This window comes from Paramisgurnus dabryanus, chromosome 3 (assembly GCF_030506205.2).
Source record: "Paramisgurnus dabryanus chromosome 3, PD_genome_1.1, whole genome shotgun sequence".
NCBI classification, from domain to species: Eukaryota; Metazoa; Chordata; class Actinopteri; order Cypriniformes; family Cobitidae; genus Paramisgurnus; species Paramisgurnus dabryanus.
In genome coordinates this window covers 15,218,990-15,231,009 of record NC_133339.1, presented here as the reverse complement: position 1 = coordinate 15,231,009, position 12,020 = coordinate 15,218,990, and positions in this window count along the sequence as shown.

The window sequence follows — 12,020 nt, the reverse complement described above, 5'->3', positions numbered from 1 at the left end:
GGTATTTAAATCCGTCTCTTTTGTCCACTTTCGACCGCATCTGTCCTGAATACTAATCTGAGGTATTAAACACTAATTTTACGTCTTTTTTTACTTCTGCCGTGAACATACGGTGAACAGGGCTATTTTTAGCCTTTCATTGATAAAACTACTGCGGGGTGTTCTCCGTAGTTTCGTTTTGAAAGCGTGAAAGTTGCGCGATCCTATTTCATCAATTGCGCTGCAAATTCAGAGAAAGCTCCAACAAATAAACGTACAAAACACTGTGCAGCATGTTTACTTACTAAACAAGCAGCGGGCTCCGACATTATATAAGTTTGCGTCCATATAAACTCATTACTCCCGCTCGCGTTTGAATGACAGCAGAGAGACTCGCCCACCGTCTCACAGACCACCCCCTCACAGTATTCAGGACAGATGCGGTCGAAAGTGGACAAAAGAGACGGATTTAAATACCAGGTGTAAACGTAATGTGTCTCTCGTCCACTTGTGATCCGATCGATGAAAACACATCTTAAAACCAAGTGTAAACAGTACACTTAATTCATGATTTGTTAAGTATGATTAGGTCATGACTTTACTTTAAGGGGCACATCAATAATAACTCATCATTAACTTATAATAAACTAATATAACGAACATAAATTAATGATTTGTTACTATATTATTGTGTAGGTAATGACATTTCTTGAAGGGGTACATTGTTAAAAAGTTATCAAGTACACATTCTATAAATATTCAGCTCATCTAAATCCTAATTTTTGGTGGTTTGTAAAGGAGAGGAGCAGAGGTGAAAATTGTGCAGGCATTTGGAAGGGGCAATAATGGCTTAAAAGAAGAACAAGAACACAAGACAGATACTTTATGTGCATTTTGATAATAAGACAAGCCCGTTCACACAATAACCACAACAATAACCATTATCTGTAGGCTAACACTGATTTAAATTGATAAAGAATAGCTTCCGGCACTCTTAATGGCAGCAGTGGAATAACTCATTTTAATTATGAATGCATAATTGTACATTTAATTATAAAGGTTAACTGTAAATACTGCAAGAAATCCAGTGCCACTCAATTATGTTTGTAGCTCAGCTGCAAGAGCAAATGTAAACAGTTTTCCATTACAAACCTAAACATTTTGCATAAACAAATTATTTACGTTTTTCTAGAGAGCATGTTTGATTTGGGTTACGCAAAGTGTTAATTAATGCATTAACTAACAAACATGTATTAATGTGTAGTTAAGGTGGCGTGGCTGTAATTCATGAATTCATATGACTCATGCCACAGTTATGGTTAGTTATTGATAAGTACATAAATAACTTAACTCATCATTAGTTCATAGTAAAGTGATTATTAATTTATGTATTAGTACATGATTATTCATGTACCATTATTGTAAAGTGTTACCAACTTTATACGGACACCTCTGAGCGGAAATTCTTGTAGTTTGAATGTTTACGATCCGCCTATTTTCGGCAAATGTTATATGAAATATGACATTATATTATGTGAAGAAATTCGCAATTAAAGCACGATTACTTTGTCAAGCGTAATGTGTCCTTACTCCACTAATCAGGCTCCTTCCACAATGTTTGAATGAATTTTCTGACATTTCTTATTTTCTTTCATTTTCAATGGGCAAGTTGAAAGAAAATTTATATTTTAAAATTCATAGGCAGGTGAACATTATAATGAACATTATCATTATTACAATTAAATTAATTTTTCTTATTTCTTATTTATTTTATTTAAGTGTTACATTGATCATCCTATCTGTGATATTAGTTGCTCTTTGTATAAAAGTGACATTCAACCAAAAGTAATTATTTCAATAAAGATGTTTCAAGGATGAAATTATTTTGTGCACATAGGTCTTCTGAGTGTCCGATATTATCTAACATGGGCAAATACCGTTGCGTTGCCCTTTGTGAGCCTAGTAAAAAGTCAGCCGTAATAAAAAAAAACTACAAAAACCTACAGGGAACGTTCTGGGAAGGTTCCCGTTAGGTTATGAAAAAAAATAACCTAAAGGGAAGGTTCCCGTTAGGTTATTAAAAATAACATAGAGGGAACTTTCTTATTTGGTTCCCCCAAAATAACCAGATGGGAACGTCAGGGGAACGTTCTGTGTTTGCCGGGACGGGATCATATCCGTTGTATGCTTTCGACATAAACCTCTAAATAGCTTTTTCTGATATAAACGCATTGTTATTATTCTCAACAAAATGACACACGGAACACAAACATGATGATTTTACTCATAATAATTTGCTGCGTGTGGGAAAACACACCCACAGTCCAACTTTCTCTTCAAGATGCTAAATATCTCATTAAAATTAAAATAACACCTGCAGAAATAAACGTAACGTTCACAAAGTCTCCAGACAGCGCGGGTATTCACATCTGGTTCAAGCCTAGAAGAGATACAGCCACGACCAAAATCTCGTGAAATCTCCCGGAGCACTCTTTTCATCCTAACTACCCTAAACCTAAAACCAACATCTCGCGTAATTTGTCCGTAGCCTATCCTCTCTCTGTCCAGAAGACATTTAAACAGCAGTGGAAGACGACACGAGGACAGCGCGAGCAGCAAACAGACGTGCATATCTTCCTGCCCAGTGTTTAAGGTATGTGTGTAATGTTTTTGAACAAAAATACGCATGATATTTAAAACCGCGGTCAAGCCAGCCGCTGTTCGAAAATACATGGTCAAGCCAGCCGCATTTCAAATTAAGCGTGTGCGCCTATTACTATACATACGGTAATTTCAAGAAAAGCAGAAAGAACGCGCTTTTCAGAGCGCTTGGTTTCCTCTCGCTCGCTTTCTCTCTCTCTCGCTCTCTCTCTCTCTCTCTCTCTCTCTCTTTGTCTCTTTCTTTCTTTCTCTCTCTCTCTCTGTCTGTCTCTCTTTCTCTTTCTTTCTTTCTTTCTTTGTTTCTTTGTTTCTTTCTTTCTCTGTTTTTTTCTCTTTCTTTCTCTCTTTCTGTCGTTCTCTCTCTGTCAATTTTCAATTAAAGAACTTTATTGGCATGATTGTGTCACTTACTATATTGCCAAAGCATTATACATAAAACAAGAAACATACAGTAACACAATATTAACAAACATTAAGGTGCAATTAAGCTAAGGTGCTGGGTGATGGATGAAGTACTACTGCAAATAAAATAAAATAGAATCAGAGGATATTTGCAATATAAAGTAGACTTTGAAATATAAACATATGAAGTATACAAATGTACATTTATGGAGGCACATGAGAGGTAAAATAAAAGTACTGTACAAGATCAGGGCTGTAGATTATTTCTGATGGTGTGTAACTGATTAATGAATTTAGCAGCAGCTGATGGGTGTCTGTCTTCCCCCAGTAACATCTTAATTTGATCTGAATCTGAAGAGCTATGAAACTCTGCTATGAGCTTTGAGATTTTGTCTCTCTCTGTCCCTTTCTCTTTGTCTCTCTTTCTCTCTTTCTCTCTCTATCTCTCTTTCTTTCTTTCTTTCTTTCTTTCTCTCTCTCTGTCTCTCTCTCTTTCTCTCTTTCTTTTTTCTCTTACTTTCTTTTTCTTTCTTTTTTCTCTTTCTTTTTCTCTTTCTCTTTCTTTCTCTCTTTTTGTCTTTCTCTCTTACTCTCTCTCTCTCTCTCTCTCTCTCTCTCTCTCTCTCTTCCTTTCTTTCTCTTTCTTTCTCTCTTTCTGTCTTACAGTATAAACACTTAATTTAAATAAAGTATAAAAAAATTATGATCTGTTTTTGAAGGGGACATCCCATACAGTGTGCATACCTTATATTTAACCATTTCACTGCACCATTTTCGAAATATATACCATAACTCCACTTTAAAGGCCTATAAACACTTCATTTCAAAAGAGTAGAAAAAAGGATGATCTGTTTTTTAAGGGGACGTCCCATACAGGATGCATACCTCATATTTAACCATTTCACTGCACCATTTTCGAAATATATACCATCACTCCACTTCAGAGGCCTATAAACACTTCATTTCAAAAGAGTAGAAAAAAAGGATGATCTGTTTGTGAAGGGGACGTCCCATACAGTTTGCATACCTTATATTTAACCATTTCACTGCATCATTTTGGAAATATAAACCATTACTCCACTTCAAAGGCCTATAAACATTTCATTTCAAAAGAGAAGAAAAAAAAGATGATCTGTTTTTGAAGGGGATGTCCCATACAGTATGCACACCTCATATTTAACCATTTCACTGCACCATTTTGGAAATATATACCATCACTCCACTTCAAAGGCCTATAAACACTTCATTTCAAAAGAGTAGAAAAAAATGATGATCTGTTTTTTAAGGGGACGTCCCATACAGTATGCATACCTCATATTTAACCATTTCACTGCATCATTTTGGAAATATATACCATCACTCCACTTCAAAGGCCTATAAACACTTCATTTCAAAAGAGTAGAAAAAAATTATGATCTGTTTTTGAAGGGGACATCCCATATAGAATGCATACTTCATATTTAACCATTTCACTGCACCATTTTCGAAATATATACCATCACTCCACTTCAAAGGCCTAGAAACACTTCATTTCAAAAGAGTAGAAAAAAGGATGATATGTTTGTGAAGGGGACATCCCATACAGTGTGCATACCTTATATTTAACCATTTCACTGCACCATTTTCGAAAAATATACCATCACTCCACTTTAAAGGCCTATAAACACTTCATTTCAAAAGAGTAGAAAAAAAGGATGATCTGTTTGTGAAGGGGACATCCCATACAGTATGTATACTTCATATTTAACCATTTCACTGCACCATTTTGGACATACTGTATATACCATCACTCCACTTCAAAGGCCTATAAACACTTCATTTCAAAAGAGTAGAAAAAAAGGATGATCTGTTTGTGAAGGGGACGTCCCATACAGTTTGCATACCTTATATTTAACCATTTCACTGCATCATTTTGGAAATATAAACCATTACTCCACTTCAAAGGCCTATAAACATTTCATTTCAAAAGAGAAGAAAAAAAAGATGATCTGTTTTTGAAGGGGATGTCCCATACAGTATGCACACCTCATATTTAACCATTTCACTGCACCATTTTGGAAATATATACCATCACTCCACTTCAAAGGCCTATAAACACTTCATTTCAAAAGAGTAGAAAAAAATGATGATCTGTTTTTTAAGGGGACGTCCCATACAGTATGCATACCTCATATTTAACCATTTCACTGCATCATTTTGGAAATATATACCATCACTCCACTTCAAAGGCCTATAAACACTTCATTTCAAAAGAGTAGAAAAAAATTATGATCTGTTTTTGAAGGGGACATCCCATATAGAATGCATACTTCATATTTAACCATTTCACTGCACCATTTTCGAAATATATACCATCACTCCACTTCAAAGGCCTAGAAACACTTCATTTCAAAAGAGTAGAAAAAAGGATGATATGTTTGTGAAGGGGACATCCCATACAGTGTGCATACCTTATATTTAACCATTTCACTGCACCATTTTCGAAAAATATACCATCACTCCACTTTAAAGGCCTATAAACACTTCATTTCAAAAGAGTAGAAAAAAAGGATGATCTGTTTGTGAAGGGGACATCCCATACAGTATGTATACTTCATATTTAACCATTTCACTGCACCATTTTGGACATACTGTATATACCATCACTCCACTTCAAAGGCCTATAAACACTTCATTTCAAAAGAGTAGAAAAAAAGGATGATCTGTTTTTTAAGGGGACGTCCCTTACAGTATGCATACCAATGGTGCAGTGAAATTATTAAATATGAAGTATGCATACTGTATGGGACGTCTTCTTGAAAAACAGATCATATTTTTTTTCTACTGTTTTGAAGTGAAGTGTTTATAGGCCTTTGAAGTGGAGTGATGGTACATAGAGTATGTCCAAAATGGTGCAGTGAAATGGTTAAATATAAGGTATGCATACTGTGTGGAATGTCCCCTTCAAAAACAGATCATCCTTTTTTTCTACTCTTTTGAAATGAAGTGTTTATAGGCCTTTAAAGTGGAGTGATGGTATATATTTCCAAAATGATGCAGTGAAATGGTTAAATATAAGGTATGCATACTATATGGGATGTCCCCTTCACAAACAGATCGTCCTTTTTTTCTACTCTTTTGAAATGAAGTGTTTATAGGCCTTTGAAGTGGAGTGATGGTATATATTTCCAAAATGATGCAGTGAAATGGTTTAATATGAAGTATGCATACTCTATGGGACGTCCCCTTCACAAACAGGTCATCCTTTTTTTCTACTCTTTTGAAATGAAGTGTTTATAGGCCTTTGAAGTGGAGTGATGGTATATACAGTATGTCCAAAATGGTGCAGTGAAATGGTTAAATATAAGGTATGCATACTGTATGGGATGTCCCCTTCACAAACAGATCATCCTTTTTTCTACTCTTTTGAAATGAAGTGTTTATAGGCCTTTGAAGTGGAGTGATGGTATATATTTCCAAAATGATGCAGTGAAATGGTTAAATATAAGGTATGCATACTATATGGGATGTCCCCTTCACAAACAGATCGTCATTTTTTTCTACTCTTTTGAAATGAAGTGTTTATAGGCCTTTGAAGTGGAGTGATGGTATATATTTCCAAAATGATGCAGTGAAATGGTTAAATATGAAGTATGCATACTCTATGGGACGTCCCCTTCACAAACAGATCATCCTTTTTTTCTACTCTTTTGAAATGAAGTGTTTATAGGCCTTTGAAGTGGAGTGATGGTATATATTTCCAAAATGATGCAGTGAAATGGTTAAATATAAGGTATGCATACTATATGGGACGTCCCCTTCACAAACAGATCGTCCTTTTTTTCTACTCTTTTGAAATGAAGTGTTTATAGGCCTTTGAAGTGGAGTGATGGTATATATTTCCAAAATGATGCAGTGAAATGGTTAAATATAAGGTATGCATACTATATGGGATGTCCCCTTCACAAACAGATCGTCATTTTTTTCTACTCTTTTGAAATGAAGTGTTTATAGGCCTTTGAAGTGGAGTGATGGTATATATTTCCAAAATGATGCAGTGAAATGGTTAAATATAAGGTATGCATACTATATGGGATGTCCCCTTCACAAACAGATCGTCATTTTTTTCTACTCTTTTGAAATGAAATGTTTATAGGCCTTTGAAGTGGAGTGATGGTATATATTTCCAAAATGATGCAGTGAAATGGTTAAATATAAGGTATGCATACTATATGGGATGTCCCCTTCACAAACAGATCATCCTTTTTTTCTACTCTTTTGAAATGAAGTGTTTATAGGCCTTTGAAGTGGAGTGATGGTATATATTTCCACAATGATGCAGTGAAATGGTTAAATATGAAGTATGCATACTCTATGGGACGTCCCCTTCACAAACAGATCATCCTTTTTTCTACTCTTTTGAAATGAAGTGTTTATAGGGCTCTGAAGTGGAGTGATGGTATATACAGTATGTCCAAAACGGTGCATTGAAATGGTTAAATATGAGGTGTGCATACTGTATGGGACGTCCCCTTCAAAAACAGATCATCCTTTTTTTCTACTCTTTTGAAATGAAGTGTTTATAGGCCTTTGAAGTGGAGTGATGGTATATATTTCCAAAATGATGCAGTGAAATGGTTAAATATAAGGTATGCATACTATATGGGATGTCCCCTTCACAAACAGATCGTCCTTTTTTTCTACTCTTTTGAAATGAAGTGTTTATAGGCCTTTGAAGTGGAGTGATGGTATATATGTCCAAAATGGTGCAGTGAAATGGTTAAATATGAGGTATGCATACTGTATGGGACGTCCCCTTAAAAAACAGATCATCCTTTTTTTCTACTCTTTTGAAATGAAGTGTTTATGGCCTCTGAAGTGGAGTGATGGTATATATTTCGAAAATGGTGCAGTGAAATGGTTAAATATGAGGTATGCATCCTGTATGGGACGTCCCCTTAAAAACAAGGTCATCCGTTTTTCTACTCTTTTGAAATGAAGTGTTTATAGGCCTTTAGAGTGGAGTTATGGTATATATTTCGAAAATGGTGCAGTGAAATGGTTAAATATAAGGTATGCACACTGTATGGGATGTCCCCTTCAAAAACAGATCATAATTTTTTTCTACTCTTTTGAAATGAAGTGTTTATAGGCCTTTGAAGTGGAGTGATGGTATATATGTCCAAAATGGTGCAGTGAAATGGTTAAATATGAGGTATGCATACTGTATGGGACGTCCCCTTAAAAAACAGATCATCATTTTTTTTCTACTCTTTTGAAATGAAGTGTTTATAGGCCTCTGAAGTGGAGTGATGGTATATATTTCGAAAATGGTGCAGTGAAATGGTTAAATATGAGGTATGCATACTGTATGGGACGTCCCCTTAAAAAACAGATCATCCTTTTTTTCTACTCTTTTGAAATGAAGTGTTTATAGGGCTCTGAAGTGGAGTGATGGTATATATTTCGAAAATGGTGCAGTGAAATGGTTAAATATGAGGTATGCATACTGTATGGGACGTCCCCTTAAAAAACAGATCATCATTTTTTTCTACTCTTTTGAAATGAAGTGTTTATAGGCCTTTGAAGTGGAGTGATGGTATATATGTCCAAAATGGTGCAGTGAAATGGTTAAATATGAGGTATGCATACTGTATGGGACGTCCCCTTAAAAAACAGATCATCCTTTTTTTCTACTCTTTTGAAATGAAATGTTTATAGGCCTCTGAAGTGGAGTGATGGTATATATTTCGAAAATGATGCAGTGAAATGGTTAAATATGAGCTATGCATACTGTATGGGACGTCCCCTTCAAAAACAGATCATAGTTTTTTTATACTTTATTTAAATTAAGTGTTTATACTGTAAGACAGAAAGAGAGAAAGAAAGAGAAAGAAAGGAAGAGAGAGAGAGAGAGAGAGAGAGAGAGAGAGAGAGAGAGTAAGAGAGAAAGACAAAAAGAGAGAAAGAAAGAGAAAGAGAAAAAGAAAGAGAAAAAAGAAAGAAAAAGAAAGTAAGAGAAAAAAGAAAGAGAGAAAGAGAGAGAGACAGAGAGAGAGAAAGAAAGAAAGAAAGAAAGAAAGAGAGATAGAGAGAGAAAGAGAGAAAGAGAGACAAAGAGAAAGGGACAGAGAGAGACAAAATCTCAAAGCTCATAGCAGAGTTTCATAGCTCTTCAGATTCAGATCAAATTAAGATGTTACTGGGGGAAGACAGACACCCATCAGCTGCTGCTAAATTCATTAATCAGTTACACACCATCAGAAATAATCTACAGCCCTGATCTTGTACAGTACTTTTATTTTACCTCTCATGTGCCTCCATAAATGTACATTTGTATACTTCATATGTTTATATTTCAAAGTCTACTTTATATTGCAAATATCCTCTGATTCTATTTTATTTTATTTGCAGTAGTACTTCATCCATCACCCAGCACCTTAGCTTAATTGCACCTTAATGTTTGTTAATATTGTGTTACTGTATGTTTCTTGTTTTATGTATAATGCTTTGGCAATATAGTAAGTGACACAATCATGCCAATAAAGTTCTTTAAATTGAAAATTGACAGAGAGAGAACGACAGAAAGAGAGAAAGAAATAGAAAAAAACAGAGAAAGAAAGAAACAAAGAAAGAGAAAGAGAGACAGACAGAGAGAGAGAGAGAGAGAGAGAGAAAGAAAGAAAGAAAAAAAGAAAGAAAGAAAGAGACAAAGAGAGAGAGAGATCGAGAGAGAGAGAGAGAGAGAAAGCGAGCGAGAGGAAACGAAACCAAGCGCTCTGAAAAGCGCGTTCTTTCTGCTTTTCTTGAAATTACCGTATGTATAGTAATAGGCGCACACGCGTAATTTGAAATGCGGCTGGCTTGACCATGTATTTTCGAACAGCGGCTGGCTTGACCGCGGTTATTTAAACTATTGGTGAAAAAAAAAACATATTGTAAACGATAAAACGCTTTATAATTGAATAACTGTTCTTTTTATTTACACAAGACTATTATAAATAATCTACCATGTATTTTCAAGCCAATATTCATTTAAATTTATAAAATTTATCCAAAGCGACTTAAAAAAATAATATGCAGCGTTACTAAATATCTATTGCTAGTTTGCTGTGTATGTCTTTAAACATATCGTTGATGTTTATTTGTAGAGGTTGATAACTTGAGCATTATTAAAACTTATGTGATGGATGAATTGTGCACACTGTTAGAACCCTGCGTTGCGTGTTGTTGTGCAGTATTGGGTGCAGGATTTGAATTTACTCTCTGCGCATGATAGCTGAGATGTTTTAGATCCTGATACAGACTATGATACAGACCTGCAGAGTGTTGGATCTCGGGCAAAAAGCGCTAGACCCAGAATGACGGACCGTTTGGGATATTAGGGAATGATGTTTACTCACCGCACCGCCTTGACTGGCCTCTTTTACAACCGCAAATAACATCGTCTTTAATAACACCAGTCTTAACACATCACTCGTTTATATCGCGTTAATGCTAAAAAGATTGATGGACGGAAAAGTGTATTGTTCCCTTATGGGCAGTAGATTAATTTATTTCAAAGCTTGTCATTTTATTAAGACAAAAATGTAAGATTCTTTAGTAGGAAATACATTCTTAAAAAATGTTCAGAAGTTGAACAGGGACATTTCTAGGAACTTCTTATAATTTATCTTAAGAACGTTATTATTTTTTGTCTTAAGAATTTGTTCGTGATTCGGGCCCCAAGTTAAAATAAGGGGCTTATTCACCTACTGACTGTACAATATTCCGCTTATTACAAGCATTTACCTCATAAGTAAGGTAAGGAACATTAAATATTGATTTGAAATATTATATTTGCACATGAGGAAAACACGTTTACACCTGTCAATGTGATTTGCGTGTTGTCTTGTTGCCGTGCGTTATTAGTTTTGAGCGGTAGTATAGGCTATCTGAAAAGAAGGAACCTCTTAAAACAAATGTGTTAAAACAACACACGCTATGTCTAGTTAAGGACAACGCGTTTAATGTGTTATCCATAACTATACACATCTCTGTTTTACTTTTGGAAAAACACACTTTGTGTTGTTTTAACATATCTTGTGCTGTCCCTTTTATTTATTTGAACACAAAATCAACAAGAAATGACACGCAAATGACTCAAGAGCCGCATGTGGCTCTTTCATGCCTCTGCTCCCTCCTTCCTCCTTGAAGCTTTAAAAATTAAATTAAATGCTATTTTTTATTGGCATTTTTTTATATTTTATTCTTTGGAATACCATTGATCGAATTGAGCTTGTTATATTAAAACGTGTTTATATTAAGTGTACAATATTTTGTCAATCAAAAAATGCTTCACATTCATTCGTCGCATGTAATAAATAACTCCCGGTAAGATAATGTTATCTTTATATTAAGGATTAAATAAGTTTTTTGGCTCTCAGGAATTTTTTTCGGTGAGACAGGGGCCAAAATGACTTCTTTGACGCTGAATGTTGCAGAACCCTGTTATAGGTCAGGGGTCTGTGCCCGGTTGCATGAAACTCCTTAAGTGAGGGTTTCCCTGAGGGAGAAAAAATCCCTGAGGTTGATTTCAGTGGCGTGCACAGGGGAGGGGCCGCAGGGGCTCAAGCCCCTGCCCCTTTTGTCTTAAAATGTAATGTGCCCCTCTCCACTAATAGTAAATAATAATGTTTTTTTTTAATAAATATTATTATGAATAAAAATACGTGTCTATATACAACTGCCACTAACATTAATAATACAAAAAATAATATAATGTTTTATCCTTTGGCGGAGGTGGGGCGGTAGGCGGAGTTTGCTTTGCAGCACGCACTACGTAGCGGTAGCCGCGAGTCTTCAAAAATAGCTACACGAGCGTCACGAGCAGCAGGGCAGCAGGTAAGCTAATAGGGAAAATAGACATTTATCCTACATGCTGCTACTGTAAGGTTTGCGACAGCATGTGAGTTATGCTTAACCAATTCGTAAAACTAGATTTCAGCTGCTTTCTGAAA